The following is a 15635-nucleotide window of genomic DNA, read 5'->3' as shown; positions in this document are numbered from 1 at the left end:
CGGAACCTTTTTTAGCCTCGCCCTGCTATAGCCTTCTACGAACTAAATCGTCTTAGGGGTCATTTATCCTTTAGTGAACTAAAGTTATGAAATAACTTACCTTCGTTCGCCTGCTTCAAGGTCATATATGTAAAAAATCTTGTAGAACAAAATTTAGCAAACTCTTTATACCATGGAACATTAACATATATGCTCATGTGTATATACATATTTCAATGTTTATTCCATATCGTCTTTGTCGGCGGCTGGTGTATATCTCTTTTGTTGTCAGAGGTTGATATAGAAATCTATTCCCACACACGATAGCCATCATCTAGAAAATGTACGTATTTATCTTTAAATTGCTGATAATGATACTGATTGCAATTTATGTTGTTGTTGCTGTTGTATTTGACGTTGCTGATTTTCCGATTGTTTATGTGATTATTATTATGTAATGATCCTATCATTACGCACACTCATACACACTCGCATCTCCAGTAACAATATTGTGCCACATTTTGTTTTTGATTTCTGCGAAGGTGGGAGAGGGTAGTTAGCAGAAAGGGGGGTGCTGAGGGACCATTCGATTATTTTTAGTTTTTTTGCTGAGTGTCTCTCTTGCTGATTACGTTTTCCTGATAAACAATTTGTTGTTGTTGTTATATTCTGGCAAAAGCCTAAATAGCCTCACGTGTTGACCAGGCATGCATCGCAACAGTAATGGATAAAAGTTTGAATATATTTAAAACGCTTGGGTAATGAAGTATGGGAAGTTTAAAAAAAGAAATATTGTATAAGTACACTTCAATGTAGCAAATAAGCTTTAAAAGCATATGAAATAAATCAACTTATTATTTTGAGATGAGCTTCCCGATTATAGTTGAGTCAGAGTTAACACAATTTTTACAGAAATACAAATCATTTGGCAAGTACCTGCTTTAATTGCTATATCTCCCAAATTATAAATGAAATAGGTGTACATAATCACATCTAAACAGATACTCTTACTTACAAACATGTGATTGTTATAAATCAAACCAATTTCTCCATGTCTGGCAACAAATCAAAATTCATAAAAACATGCAAATATTTTAACAAGAAAAAGTGCTTTAAAAAATTATTGCCACTACTTGCGAAATAAATTTAATTCCTCCAAATATATCTCACATTAGAAGTCCCATCACAAATCCACATTGTAACAATAAATAAATTACTCATTTATTTCTTAACTACACTATTCCGAAAATCCATCCTTCCCTCTCAGAACAAACAGCTGTATAAATACCCATTTGATTGGCTACCCATTCGTAGATATTTTACAAACACTAAAGCTCCCACAGCTTAATGCCAATTTTGACGTCATAAAAATAAATGCATTTCAAAATACATTTTGAATTGGTTGTGGAACAAAAAGCAAGCGCCGACTGACTGGCTGACTAACAACAAACTAATGGCAATGCGTGAATCGGTCTGTACAAATAAATTGATAAAATTATTTCATGCGAATGACACACATACATTCACACAAACTTATTAATATAGTCATAAAACGTTGTGTTTTGATTTTGAATGGAAATGAATAATTTCCGTTTCGAGATTTTAGTGTGCACACAAGAGATTGGAGAATATACATACATACATAAGTGTATTTGCGTGTGTAATTCGTAATTAGTCACAAAGTAGGCGATTTAAAAAGTAGTCTAAATTACATATGCTTGTATATGTATGTGTAAATAAAGGGATTAGAGAATAAATCCCAAAAATTCACTCATTAGTTTCCTGCATACCGACATGTTAGTATCGTACTATGATCGTTACCAAGGTGATGGATATTTTACTTTCATATTTTTTATTTTATATTTTATATTTTATATTTTATATTTTATATTTTATATTTTATATTTTATATTTTATATTTTATATTTTATATTTTATATTTTATATTTTATATTTTATATTTTATATTTTATATTTTATATTTTATATTTTATATTTTATATTTTATATTTTATATTTTATATTTTATATTTTATATTTTATATTTTATATTTTATATTTTATATTTTATATTTTATATTTTATATTTTATATTTTATATTTTATATTTTATATTTTATATTTTATATTTTATATTTTATATTTTATATTTTATATTTTATATTTTATATTTTATATTTTATATTTTATATTTTATATTTTATATTTTATATTTTATATTTTATATTTTATATTTTATATTTTATATTTTATATTTTATATTTTATATTTTATATTTTATATTTTATATTTTATATTTTATATTTTATATTTTATATTTTATATTTTATATTTTATATTTTATATTTTATATTTTATATTTTATATTTTATATTTTATATTTTATATTTTATATTTTATATTTTATATTTTATATTTTATATTTTATATTTTATATTTTATATTTTATATTTTATATTTTATATTTTATATTTTATATTTTATATTTTATATTTTATATTTTATATTTTATATTTTATATTTTATATTTTATATTTTATATTTTATATTTTATATTTTATATTTTATATTTTATATTTTATATTTTATATTTTATATTTTATATTTTATATTTTATATTTTATATTTTATATTTTATATTTTATATTTTATATTTTATATTTTATATTTTATATTTTATATTTTATATTTTATATTTTATATTTTATATTTTATATTTTATATTTTATATTTTATATTTTATATTTTATATTTTATATTTTATATTTTATATTTTATATTTTATATTTTATATTTTATATTTTATATTTTATATTTTATATTTTATATTTTATATTTTATATTTTATATTTTATATTTTATATTTTATATTTTATATTTTATATTTTATATTTTATATTTTATATTTTATATTTTATATTTTATATTTTATATTTTATATTTTATATTTTATATTTTATATTTTATATTTTATATTTTATATTTTATATTTTATATTTTATATTTTATATTTTATATTTTATATTTTATATTTTATATTTTATATTTTATATTTTATATTTTATATTTTATATTTTATATTTTATATTTTATATTTTATATTTTATATTTTATATTTTATATTTTATATTTTATATTTTATATTTTATATTTTATATTTTATATTTTATATTTTATATTTTATATTTTATATTTTATATTTTATATTTTATATTTTATATTTTATATTTTATATTTTATATTTTATATTTTATATTTTATATTTTATATTTTATATTTTATATTTTATATTTTATATTTTATATTTTATATTTTATATTTTATATTTTATATTTTATATTTTATATTTTATATTTTATATTTTATATTTTATATTTTATATTTTATATTTTATATTTTATATTTTATATTTTATATTTTATATTTTATATTTTATATTTTATATTTTATATTTTATATTTTATATTTTATATTTTATATTTTATATTTTATATTTTATATTTTATATTTTATATTTTATATTTTATATTTTATATTTTATATTTTATATTTTATATTTTATATTTTATATTTTATATTTTATATTTTATATTTTATATTTTATATTTTATATTTTATATTTTATATTTTATATTTTATATTTTATATTTTATATTTTATATTTTATATTTTATATTTTATATTTTATATTTTATATTTTATATTTTATATTTTATATTTTATATTTTATATTTTATATTTTATATTTTATATTTTATATTTTATATTTTATATTTTATATTTTATATTTTATATTTTATATTTTATATTTTATATTTTATATTTTATATTTTATATTTTATATTTTATATTTTATATTTTATATTATTTATTTATTTGATTATTATTTGAACAAATGTATATAATTGCTTGACATGTCAGTCATTACCACAAAATGCTCAGTGCAAACGTGTTTTTTTAACATCCACTTAAGCGAATACTAACAGTAAAACCTTCTTTTTACAGTAAAATATAAAACTAAACCCATTCATGTTTAGACTTGTAGTTTTTAACAAAATCATTTTGGCCTAGTTTTTTTGTAACTTTAAGAGACGTATTTGAATAAGTGGCCCACTGTCCCAGTACAAATGTAACCAACAACCATCAGTTACAAACTCCGTTGCATCCTTATGCAAAAATATGAACTCGTTTACAACTTCAGATAATAATTTCATATTTTAAATAAAAACCCATAAGTGTTTTGCTTTCGTTGTGCTGCCTCGATTTATATGCAAAAACGGTTGTAATTCTCATGTTGCTGTTGCTGTTGTTGTTTTCACTTTTTCTCCTCGCTACACATAATTCAAATGAATGCATGGAAGTGACACAAAACATTTGTTCAATTTTATCAGACACACAGTAGTCTGTCGGCACTTAACGGTTGACACAAATACACAGATCTACATACATACAGACATACACACACATTCACCTTGTTGTAAAATTCTGAAACTGCTGTTAACCCAGCCAGCAATTGGGAGTGAGTGAGTCACTTCCTCTATCAGAAGTAATCGCATTCTGAACTTCTATTCTAGAAAATAGCGATCCTTTATCATTTTACAATAACAATTGCATTGCTGTCCCTTTTTGAACTTCTTGAATAACTACCTAGTGTCAGAAAAGGAGATCGAAATTCTATTATTGCTTTTTTACACTAACAATGCTACTACTTACGACTATCGCATGGGCAGACACTTTCTCTGGTCAATGCAGACACTTCGATTGTTTACGTTCATTTGAGGCGGGTACAACCTCAAACTAATATAAGACTTTAGTCTATCTGGTGTTTATAAGGTACGGTGGTGCAGTGGTAAGCATGTTCGCTTTGCATTCTTAAGGTCATGGGTTTGATTCCCAGGCCAGGCAACATAACATTTTTAAAAGTACAAAAATTAATTTCATTTAAGGATAGTTCTTTAAAAACGTTTGTAATTTGGAACATTAATTAGAATAGTAAAAAAATAAAAATTAAAAGAATAACAACAGATAAAATGAAAAACGAAAAAAATGTTTTTTTTTTCGTCACAACCAATTTTATCGCTAAAAGTACTTCTAGGAAGTCTCGAAAGCGGCATTCACAAGTAGTGTCGCGGACGTGGTTCATTTCTTCCCGAACGGTGTGCCTACTTCAATTAGAATGCGAGATCGCGGATGTGTATTTCTATCGCCTGGGAGTGACTGCTTCGGGTAATGGGCGATAAAAAATGCTTGCTGGGAAGCATCAACAAGTTGCATGACTTCGACACCCATGTTTGATACACAATGAGATGAAGAAGAAGAACGGCAACAACATAATATTGTCAGTGCATACGGTGTGCATTTGTTCTCTTAACGGCTGGTACCAAAAGAACTGCAATGAATGTAAATGTGTGTCTGTGTGTGTAATGACAATCATCTGCACTTTCATTCATTCATTCATTTAGTCATTCATTCACTTTGTACATGATGTGAGAGCTTTGATTGACACGAACAATAATAATAGCAAACGACAATGCCAGTCAGTCTGTCAGCCAAACAACAACAACAACTTGTTTACCATAAGAGTTGTTGTTCCACTTTGACCGGGTACAAAACGCTTAAAGACAACAGCATCAGTTCGTTTCACTAAGCGATTTTATTGTTTCAGTTAATTGAAAGTTATTGCTCGCACAGCTCTTTGTTTGTCACACAACTTAATCTCAAAGGACGACAAAGTCAATCTGCATGAAACTGCAATGGGCGAACTAATGCAGTTGGCATGTTTAAGGTCGTTTTTACGAAAAGGCCAGTAGGTATATTATTGCCCTTCCTTGAAGACATCATCTCTTCTATCAGATGAATATATGGATTTCTATAAGAAGACCTTGTGGTTTTTTTCTATTAAGACCACGTAGTCTGCTCAAGGAAGTCATTTTGCTCTTCTTCTATACGAAGACCTTGATTTCTTCTCTACTAAGACCTTGAGGTCTTCTCTTCTAAGATTTTAAGGTCTTCTCTACGAAGACATTGTGGACTTCTATAAGAAGACCTTGTGGTATTCTATATGTAGACCTTGTAGTCTTCTATGAGAAGACATTGTGTTCTTTTATAAAAAGACCCTGGGGTCTTCTAAAAGAAGACCTTGTAGTGTTCTCTACGAAGACTTTGTAGCATTCTCTCAGAAGACCTTGTGGTATTCTATAAAAGGACCTTGCGGTCGTCTATAAGAAGGCCTTGCTGTCTTCTATAAGAAGACCTTGTGATCTTCTATAAGAAGACCTTGTGGTCTTCTATAAGAAGACCTTGTGGTCTTCTATAAGAAGACCTTGTGGTCTTCTATAAGAAGACCTTGTGGTCTTCTATACGAAGACCTTGTTGTCTTCTATAAGAAGACCTTGTGGTCTTATAGAAGACCACAAATCTTCTTATAGAGGACCACAAGGTCTTCTTGTGTTCTTCTATAAGAAGATCTTGTGGTCTTCTATAAGAAGATGTTGTGGTCTTCTATAAGAAGATCTTGTGGTCTTCTACAAGAAGACCTTGTGGTCTTCCATAAGAATATTTGTGGTCTTCTATAAGAAGACCTTGTGGTTTTCTATAAGAAAGCCTTGTGGTCTTCTACAAGAAGACCTTGTGGTCCTCTATAAGAAGATTTGTGGTCTTCTATAAGAAGATTTGTGGTCTTCTATATGAAGACCTTGTGGTCTTCTATAAGAAGACCTTGTGGTCTTCTACAAGAAGACCTTGTGGTCTTCTACAAGAAGACCGTGTGGTCTTCTATAAGAAGACCTTGTAGTGTTCTCTAAGAAGACTTTGTGGTCTTCTATAAGAAGACTTTGTGGTCTTCTATAAGAAGACCTTGTGGTTTTCTATAAGAAGACTTTGTGGTCTTCTATAAGAAGATTTGTGGTCTTCTATAAGAAGACCTTGTGGTTTTCTATAAGAAAGCCTTGTGGTCTTCTACAAGAAGACCTTGTGGTCCTCTATAAGAAGATTTGTGGTCTTCTATAAGAAGATTTGTGGTCTTCTATAAGAAGACCTTGTGGTCTTCTATAAGAAGACCTTGTGGTCTTCTACAAGAAGACCTTGTGGTCTTCTACAAGAAGACCGTGTGGTCTTCTATAAGAAGACTTTGTAGTGTTCTCTAGGAAGACTTTGTGGTCTTCTATAAGAAGACTTTGTGGTCTTCTATAAGAATACTTTGTGGTCTTCTAAAAGCAGACCTTGTAGTGTTCCCTAAGAAGGCCTTGTGGTCTTCTATAAGAAGATCTTGTGGTCTTCTATAAGAAGACCTTGTGGTCTTCTATAAGAAGACCTTGTGTTCTTCTATAAGAAGATCTTGTGGTCTTGTATAAGAAGACCTTGTGGTCTTCTATAAGAAGATCTTGTGGTCTTCTATAAGAAGATCTTGTGGTCTTCTATAAGAAGATCTTGTGGTCTTCTATAAGAAGACCTTGTGGTCTTCTATAAGAAGACCTTGTGTTCTTCTATAAGAAGATCTTGTGGTCTTCTATAAGAAGATGTTGTGGTCTTCTATAAGAAGATCTTGTGGTCTTCTACAAGAAGATCTTGTGGTCTTCTACAAGAAGACCTTGTGGTCTTCTACAAGAAGACCTTGTGGTCTTCTATAAGAAGACCTTGTGGTCTTCTATAAGAAGACCTTGTGGTCTTCTATAAGATGACCTTGTGGTCTTCTATAAGAAGACCTTGTGGTCTTCTATAAGAAGACCTTGTGGTCTTCTATAAGAAGACCTTGTGGTCTTCTAAAAGAAGACCTTGTGGTCTTCTAAAAGAAGACCTTGTGGTCTTCTATAAGAAGAACTTGTGTGTCTTCTATAAGAAGACCTTGTGGTCTTCTATAAGAAGACCTTGTGGTCTTCTAAAAGAAGACCTTGTGGTGTTCTATAAGAAGAACTTGTGTGTCTTCTATAAGAAGACCTTGTGGTCTTCAATAAGAAGACCTTTTGGTCTTCTATAGGAGGACCTTGTGGTCTTCTATAAGAGGACCTTTTGGTCTTCTATAAGAAGACCTTGTGGTCTTCTATAAGAGGACCTTTTGGTCTTCTATAAGAAGACCTTGTGGTCTTCTATAAGAAGACCTTGTGGTCTTCTATAAGATGACCTTTTGGTCTTCTTAAAAAGACCTTTTGGTCTTCTATAAGAAGACCTTTTGGTCTTCTATAAGAAAACCTTGTGGTCTTCTATAAGAAGACCTTGTGGTTTTCTATAAGAAGACCTTGTCGTTTTCTATAAGAAGACCTTGTGGTCTTCTAGGGTCTTCTTTTTTAATAAGAAGAACTTGTGGTCTTCTATGAGAAGACCTTGTGGTCTTCTGTGAGAAGACCTTGTGGTCTTCTATAAGAAGACCTTGTGGTTTTCTATAAGAAGACCTTGTGGTCTTCTCTACGAAGACCTTGTGGTTTTCTATAAGAAGACATTGTGGTCTTCTATAAGAAGACCTTGTGGTTTTCTATAAGAAGACATTGTGGTCTTCTATAAGAAGACCTTGTGGTCTTCTACAAGAAGACCATGTGGTCCTTTATAAGAAGACCATGTGGTCCTTTATAAGAAGACCTTGTGGTTTTCTATAAGAAGACCTTGTGGTCTTCTATAAGAAGACCTTGTGGTTTTCTATAAGAAGACCTTGTCGTTTTCTATAAGAAGACCTTGTGGTTTTCTATAAGAAGACCTTGTGGTCTTCTCTACGAAGACCTTGTGGTCTTCTCTACGAAGACCTTGTGGTTTTCTATAAGAAGACATTGTGGTCTTCTATAAGAAGACCTTGTGGTTTTCTATAAGAAGACCTTGTGGTCTTCTATAAAAAGACCTTGTGGTCTTCTATAAAAAGAACTTGTGTTCTTCTATAAGAAAGCCTTGTGGTTTTCTATAAGAAGACCTTGTGGTCTTCTATAAGAAGACCTTGTGGTTTTCTATAAGAAGACCTTGTGATCTTCTATAAGAAGACCTTGTGGTCTTCTACAAGAAGACCATGTGGTCCTTTATAAGAAGACCATGTGGTCCTCTATAAGAAGACCTTGTGGTCTTCTATAAAAAGGCCTTGTTGCCTTCTATAAAAAGACCTTGTGGTCTTCTAAAAGAAGACCTTGTGGTCTTCTAAAAGAAGACCTTGTGGTCTTCTAAAAGAAGACCTTGTGGTCTTCTATACGAAGACCTTGTGTTCTTCTATAAGAAGACCTTGTGGTCTTCTATAACAAGACCTTGTGGTCTTTTTTAATAAGAAGACCTTGTGGTCTTCTATAAGAAGACCTTGTGGTCTTCTATAAGAAGACCTTGTGGTCTTCTATGAGAAGACCTTGTGGTCTTCTATAAGAAGACCTTGTGGTCTTCTATGAGAAGACCTTGTGGTCTTCTATGAGAAGACCTTGTGGTCTTCTGTGAAAAGACCTTGTGGTCTTCTATAAGAAGACCCTGTGGTCTTCTATAAGAAGACCTAGTGGTCTTCTATAAGAAGAGTTTGTGGTTTTCTATAAGAAGAGTTTGTGGTTTTCTATAAGAAGACCTTGTGGTCTTTTATAAGAAGAATCTAGTGGTCTTCTATAAGAAGACCTTGTGTTCTTCTATAAGAAGACCTTGTGGTCTTATATAAGAAGACCTTGTGTTCTTCTATAAGAAGACCTTATGGTCTTCTATAAGAAGATCTTGTGGTCTTCTATAAGAAGATCTTGTGGTCTTCTATAAGAAGACCTTGTGGTCTACTATAAGAAGACCTTGTGGTCTTCTATAAGAAAACCTTGTGGTCTTCTATAAGAAAACCTTGTGGTCTTCTATAAGGAAACCTTGTGGTCTTCTATAAGAAGGTCTTGTTGTCTTCTATAAAAAGACCTTGTGGTCTTCTATATGAAGACCTTGTGGTCTTCTATAAGAAAACCTTGTGGTCTTCTATAAGGAATCCTTGTGGTCTTCTATAAGAAGACCTTGTGGTCTTCTATAAGAAAACCTTGTGGTCCTCTATAAGAAGACCTTGTGGTCTTCTATAAGAAAACCTTGTGGTCTTCTATAAGAAGACCTTGTGGGCTTCTATAAGAAAACCTTGTGGGCTTCTATAAGAAGACCTTGTAGTGTTCTCTAAGAAGACCTTGTGGTCTTGGGGTCTTATATAGGAAGACCTCGTGGCCCTCTATAAGAAAGCCTTGTGGTCTTCCATGAGAATACCTTGAAGTCTTCTTTGAGAAGACTTTGGTCTTCTTTGAGAAGGCCTTGCAGTATTCTATATAGATGTTGTGATCGTTAATATGAAGACCCTGTGATCTTCTATTGGAAGGCCTTTTGGTCTTCTATAAGGAGACCTTGTGGTCTTCTATTTGAATTCCTTGTTATCTTCTGTATACGAGAACATTTTTGTTCTCGTCGTTAGGATAATGTGTTTCTGGTTTTGCGTAATTCTCCCCCTTGCAGTTATCCCTTTAAAGCTATAAAACTTTATCAATAATTGCCAATTTAAATTATAACAGAACATAACTTTTGCGGTTTATTTTGTGGCAAATGTCTGGCATAAAGTTATAAATTTAACCCCTTCAAACTCTGCACAGAAACTCCATGTAACGCACAGATTATGCAACGTTGATCCTTCGCAGAGTATGGGGATGAACAAGAACTTTACAAAGTAGATGTGCGTATATCTTTCATTGAATAAGTTTTTCATAAGCTTGTTTTCCTGTGTAAGGACGTTAGTTTAAGTTTCATATGATGCCACAAAAACTGGCTATAAAGATTTTCGCAAGAACATAAAAATAGGAAACGAAATGATGCTTATTATGTTGGTGGGTAACCCATATCAGGTTTTGCCTTTTTTGTTCTGAACTCTAGAAAAGGGGTTATAACAACATCCATGTTTTTTTTTCGTTCAGTGTCTTGAATTCATTGTTAACTTGTCGTTTGTTCCTGCATTCAGTGTCAGTCATTCAGCTAGCATCGTCTTTTGTTGAGTGAAAACAATGCCACAAAATGTTAGTACTATTCTTGGGTTTTTTGCTCCGTTTTTGTTTGGGGGTCTTCACTTTTGACTTTTTTCATTTCATGAAAAGTTTACTTAAAAAGAAAGAAAGATAAGAACTATTTGTGTTTGTAAATGAGAAATATTTTTTAATTAGATCTGTTTTGTTACTTTTAACTTTGTTCAGTTACAAACAAAACAACGCTAAACAAACAAATTTAAATAAAAGTCAAAATATTCTGTATTTTTGTTTTTGTTTGGAACAAAACAAAAACCGTTAAGAATGTAGAAGAAAGTTTGAATAAATTATTATTGAGAAACTTTACAAAAGATAACTCTGTGCGGTGTGTACGAGTATATAGTTGGTTGCATAATTTCAAGAAAGAGAAATTTTAATGGGTTCTATGGCAAGTATTTAGGATGATAAATATGTGGAATCAGATTTCCATATGGATTTTCCATGCAAACAAATAAAAAATTGTCAATTTATGAATTTTAATGATTTTAATTAATAACACGTACATAACATTTTTTATTAATTTAAAATTTTGTTCTTATATTTACAGAATTGCAATAAATGTAAACCACTTAAACAAAATTTCGTGCACACAGGAGGCTATAGAAAACTTGCAACAAAGTTTTCCCCACCATACTATTCTACAAACTGATAAGAAATTAAATTACAACAGGTAAGTTAATGAGAGAAATAAGTTTCACTTAAACTTATTTTTAGTAAATTAGTTCAGAGCAAATATAAATAATGTTAAATAAAATATTAACAACATAATAATTTAGTGATTCGGATGCACTAATTCCGTTTGGTGGAGTCCGTTTGGTTAACTTCGCAAACCCCGGTGCGTATAATTGTTAATAATTAGAAATATCATCATAACAATAATACGCACTGTGGTTTCAAAGTTAAGAAATACGAAATCTTATAAAAAACCAAAAGGTTAAAACCCTGAAAAAATTTTAATCTATTTTTAAACAATTTCAAATTCAAAAGCTTACAAAATTTCCTTTTTCGCAATAATAAATAATAGAAGTACGTGCTGAAAATCTAAAAACGCTATTTTTCTCTCCATTTACCTTTAACAATCTCTCAAATAAAACGCTTGCCTTTTTATTTTTCCACCATTTTTAATTTAAATGCAAGCGTTTTATTTGAGAGATTCCATTATGTGGAAGAATATACTTATTGAGACTAAGCGACAAATTATTTTCTAGTTTTAAGTGTACTTATAAATAAAACACTGAAACTTAATTTTTTAATTTTAACTTTTTAGTAAATAAACTTTTTGATCACTGAGAAGTCCATAACCAAATTACTGTCAATTTAGGTCGAAACTGTAGATAAAAACTTTAAATTGACTGAAATCGGGTTGTATCGTTTTATGGGGGCTACACCAAAATCTGACCCATGTACACAATTTTTGGTGGGGAAGTTTCTGTACAATTGGGAACTCGAAATGCCAACTTACTGCCAATCCGGACTAAAAATCAAGAAAAAATCCTCAAAAAACTTAAATCGGGTGGTACCTCTATATGGGGGCTAGAGGAAGCAAGTAAAAATGTATCAGTAAGTAAAAAAGTATATTGCCGACAGTGATACCCTCAGCCTGTGTGGATTGAAACATTATTTCCCAAAAAAAACTTATGTATTAAGGTTTTCAAAATTTTGGGCGTATGAACCGACAAAAATATGGATAGGATTAAAGCTCAAAAATTTGCGGAGACATCGATAGATAGGGCTTTTTTACCATACTATCCTTCGAAAAACATAATGTCGATGTAAACAGGACCACTTCGGTAAAAATATCCAGAGGATCCTCGAACAAACCGTTAACAAAACAAAAATTTTGAACATTTGTGTTGGTGGTACCCCAAGGATTGGACAGATAGGGGCCAAATTTGAAAATGAATTGAGTTTCGACAATATTTAGATATCCAAAGATTGGACCAAATCGGTTGCTAGGTCTATGGGATATCGCGCGTACCATTTGGGCGGATATTTTCGAACTTTTGACCTATAAGCATCACATTCGAATCTCATCTAATATTCGAAGAAATATTACGATATCCAAAGTGTGGACGAACGAAGTATTCGGTTCGAGCTCTCCAGCCACTACATATTGTGGTATAGGTTTTTTTTTAAACTTTTGGGCTGTTTTCTCAAGAAGTAAGGGCTTGCCCCTGAAAAAACTTTTACTGTCGTAATTGAGGCAGCCAACCCAAGTTGCTTTAACAAAAATCAAAGTTATTCGAGAGCGGGTCTTAAAGTGAATTTATCCAAAATTTTGTGTGGGAGGTACCCGAAGGAGTGGACAAATATAGTCCATATTCGAACCTGGTCTATATCTGGTAGATATATTAGGATGTGTAAAGTATGGACCAAATCGGTTACTCCCATCAAGAGTTAACGTGGCAGATCCGGCTATTTTCTCAAGAAGTATGTACTTGATGAAACTTGTACCGTTGTATGAAGGCCAGTGAACACAATTTGCTACAGCAAAAATCAAAGCTATTCGAGAGCAGATCCTAAACTGAACTGAAATTTTGTGTGAGAGGTACCCGAAGAAGTGGACCGATTGAGTCCGTATTGGAACCTCATCTAAGTCTGGTAAAAATTCCACAATGTGCAAAGTATGGGCCAAATCGTTTCCTTCCTTCACAAGTTATCGTGCTCACAACTTTTTCGAAAATTTTCGAACTTTTGTGGGTGAGGTACCGGAAGGAGTGGACCGATATAACCCATCTTCGAACTTAAGCTAAGTTTGGACAAAATATTATGAAACCAAATTTTGGACCGAATCGGTTGATCCGTTCGAGAGTTATCGTGGACGGACGGACATGGCTAAATCAACTCCAAATTGTCTGAAACACATTTCGTCCAAACATACTTGGGGTCTATAACCATTATTTCGATGAGGCACATTTTGCCCGTATGAAAGTGTATATACCCTCGTTAGCATAAATGTTGGGGGTATAAAAATGGACCCATATTGGATTTTGTTTCATATTCATGTATTGTCATCCATATCTGAAAAGTGTGCACAGTTTCAGTTCGATTGGTCAACTGCAAGTGTGTTAAAATTGAGTTACCAGATTTGAATTAAATTGGGTGCTACCGCTATATTGGGGCTATACTAAACCTTGACCTATGTCCACAATTTTTAATGGAGAAATTCCTGGACCATTGGGAAGTCCAAATGGCAAGTTACAGCCAATTCGGTCTAAAAATGAAGACAAAATCCTCAAAATACCTGAAATCGGATGGTATAGTTATATGAGGGGCTGTAGGTGAAAATGGACCCATATTGGATTTGGTTTCATATTCATGTATTGTCATCCAAATCTGAAAAGTGGGCAAAATTTTAGTTCGATTGGTAAACTGCAACTGTGTCAAAAAATGAGTTACCAGATTTGAAAAGGAAGATAAATGAAACAAGTTAAATAAAAAAACTGTAAAAATGGACCAATATTGGTTTTGATTTTATATTCATGTAATGTCACCCAAGAAAAGTGTGCAAAGTTTTAGTGCGATTGGTCAATTGAAACTGTGTTAAAAATGAGTTACCAACAAGTTAAATAAAACACTGTAAAAATAACTACAGTTTCCGATTACTTAGTTACTTAGTTGGCCCTCTATAGAACAATTGTCCTATAAGCCGAACTAAAAAAAAAAATATTTCCATCCCTTTCTATTTTTTGCTTTGATTTTCCAATTTGGAATATCGTGCTTTTCGATTTCATCTTCCACTTACTTGGCCATCCAATTCTGCTCGCAGCGGCAAGCTGCCCGTATTTATTGCGTATTTATCGTCGATCATTCTTATGACATCGCAACGAAAATTTAAAAAATTTAAATCCACGATCATTGAAAAAATATTTTTTAAAAAATCCACGATTATTGAAAAAATATTTTTAAAAAAATCCACGATTATTGAAAAAATATTTTTAAAAAAATCCACGATTATTGAAAAAATATTTTTAAAAAAATCCACGATTATTGAAAAAATATTTTTAAAAAAATCCACGATTATTGAAAAAATATTTTTTTTAAAAAATCCACGATTATTGAAAAAATATTTTTTTAAAAAATCCACGATTATTGAAAAAATATTTTTTAAAAAATCCACGATTATTGAAAAAGTATTTTTTAAAAAATCCACGATTATTGAAAAAATATTTTTTAAAAAATCCACGATTATTGAAAAAATATTTTTTAAAAAATCCACGATTATTGAAAAAATATTTTTTAAAAAATCCACGATTATTGAAAAAATATTTTTTAAAAAATCCACGATTATTGAAAAAATATTTTTTAAAAAATCCACGATTATTAAAAAAATATTTTTTAAAAAATCCACGATTATTGAAAAAATATTTTTTAAAAAATCCACGATTATTGAAAAAATATTTTTTAAAAAATTCACGATTATTGAAAAAATATTTTAAAAAAAATCACCCATTATTGAAAAAATATTTAAAAAAATATCCACGATTATTGAAAAAATATTTTTTAAAAAATCCAAGATTATTGAAAAAATAGTTTAAAAAATCCAACATTATTGAAAAATATTAAAAAAAAATCCACGATTATTGAAAAAATATTTAAAAAAAATTCGATATTATTGAAGAAAATATTTTTTAAAAAATCCACGATCTGATTTAAAAAACAATGTTTGTGAAAACCTGGCTAAGC

General features: G+C 29.8%; 1 protein-coding gene across 6 annotated transcripts in view; it reads left to right on the top strand.

Annotated features, from left to right (window-relative positions):
• Window positions 1-15635, top strand: part of Dgk (diacyl glycerol kinase 1) — a 410387-nt gene that overhangs the window by 53129 nt on the left and 341623 nt on the right. For all 6 annotated transcript variants that reach the window (XM_073990829.1, XM_073990828.1, XM_073990827.1 and 3 more), the window contains exon 3: window positions 11497-11619. The gene's annotated coding sequence lies outside the window, so the exon portion shown is untranslated. The remainder of the gene's footprint in view (window positions 1-11496; window positions 11620-15635) is intronic.

This window comes from Musca autumnalis, unplaced genomic scaffold (genome assembly GCF_047663935.1).
Source record: "Musca autumnalis isolate F117 unplaced genomic scaffold, ASM4766393v1 scaffold_5, whole genome shotgun sequence".
Lineage (NCBI taxonomy): Eukaryota > Metazoa > Arthropoda > Insecta > Diptera > Muscidae > Musca > Musca autumnalis.
Note: the sequence above shows the minus strand (reverse complement) of the source record. Positions and strands in the feature narration are given on the sequence as shown.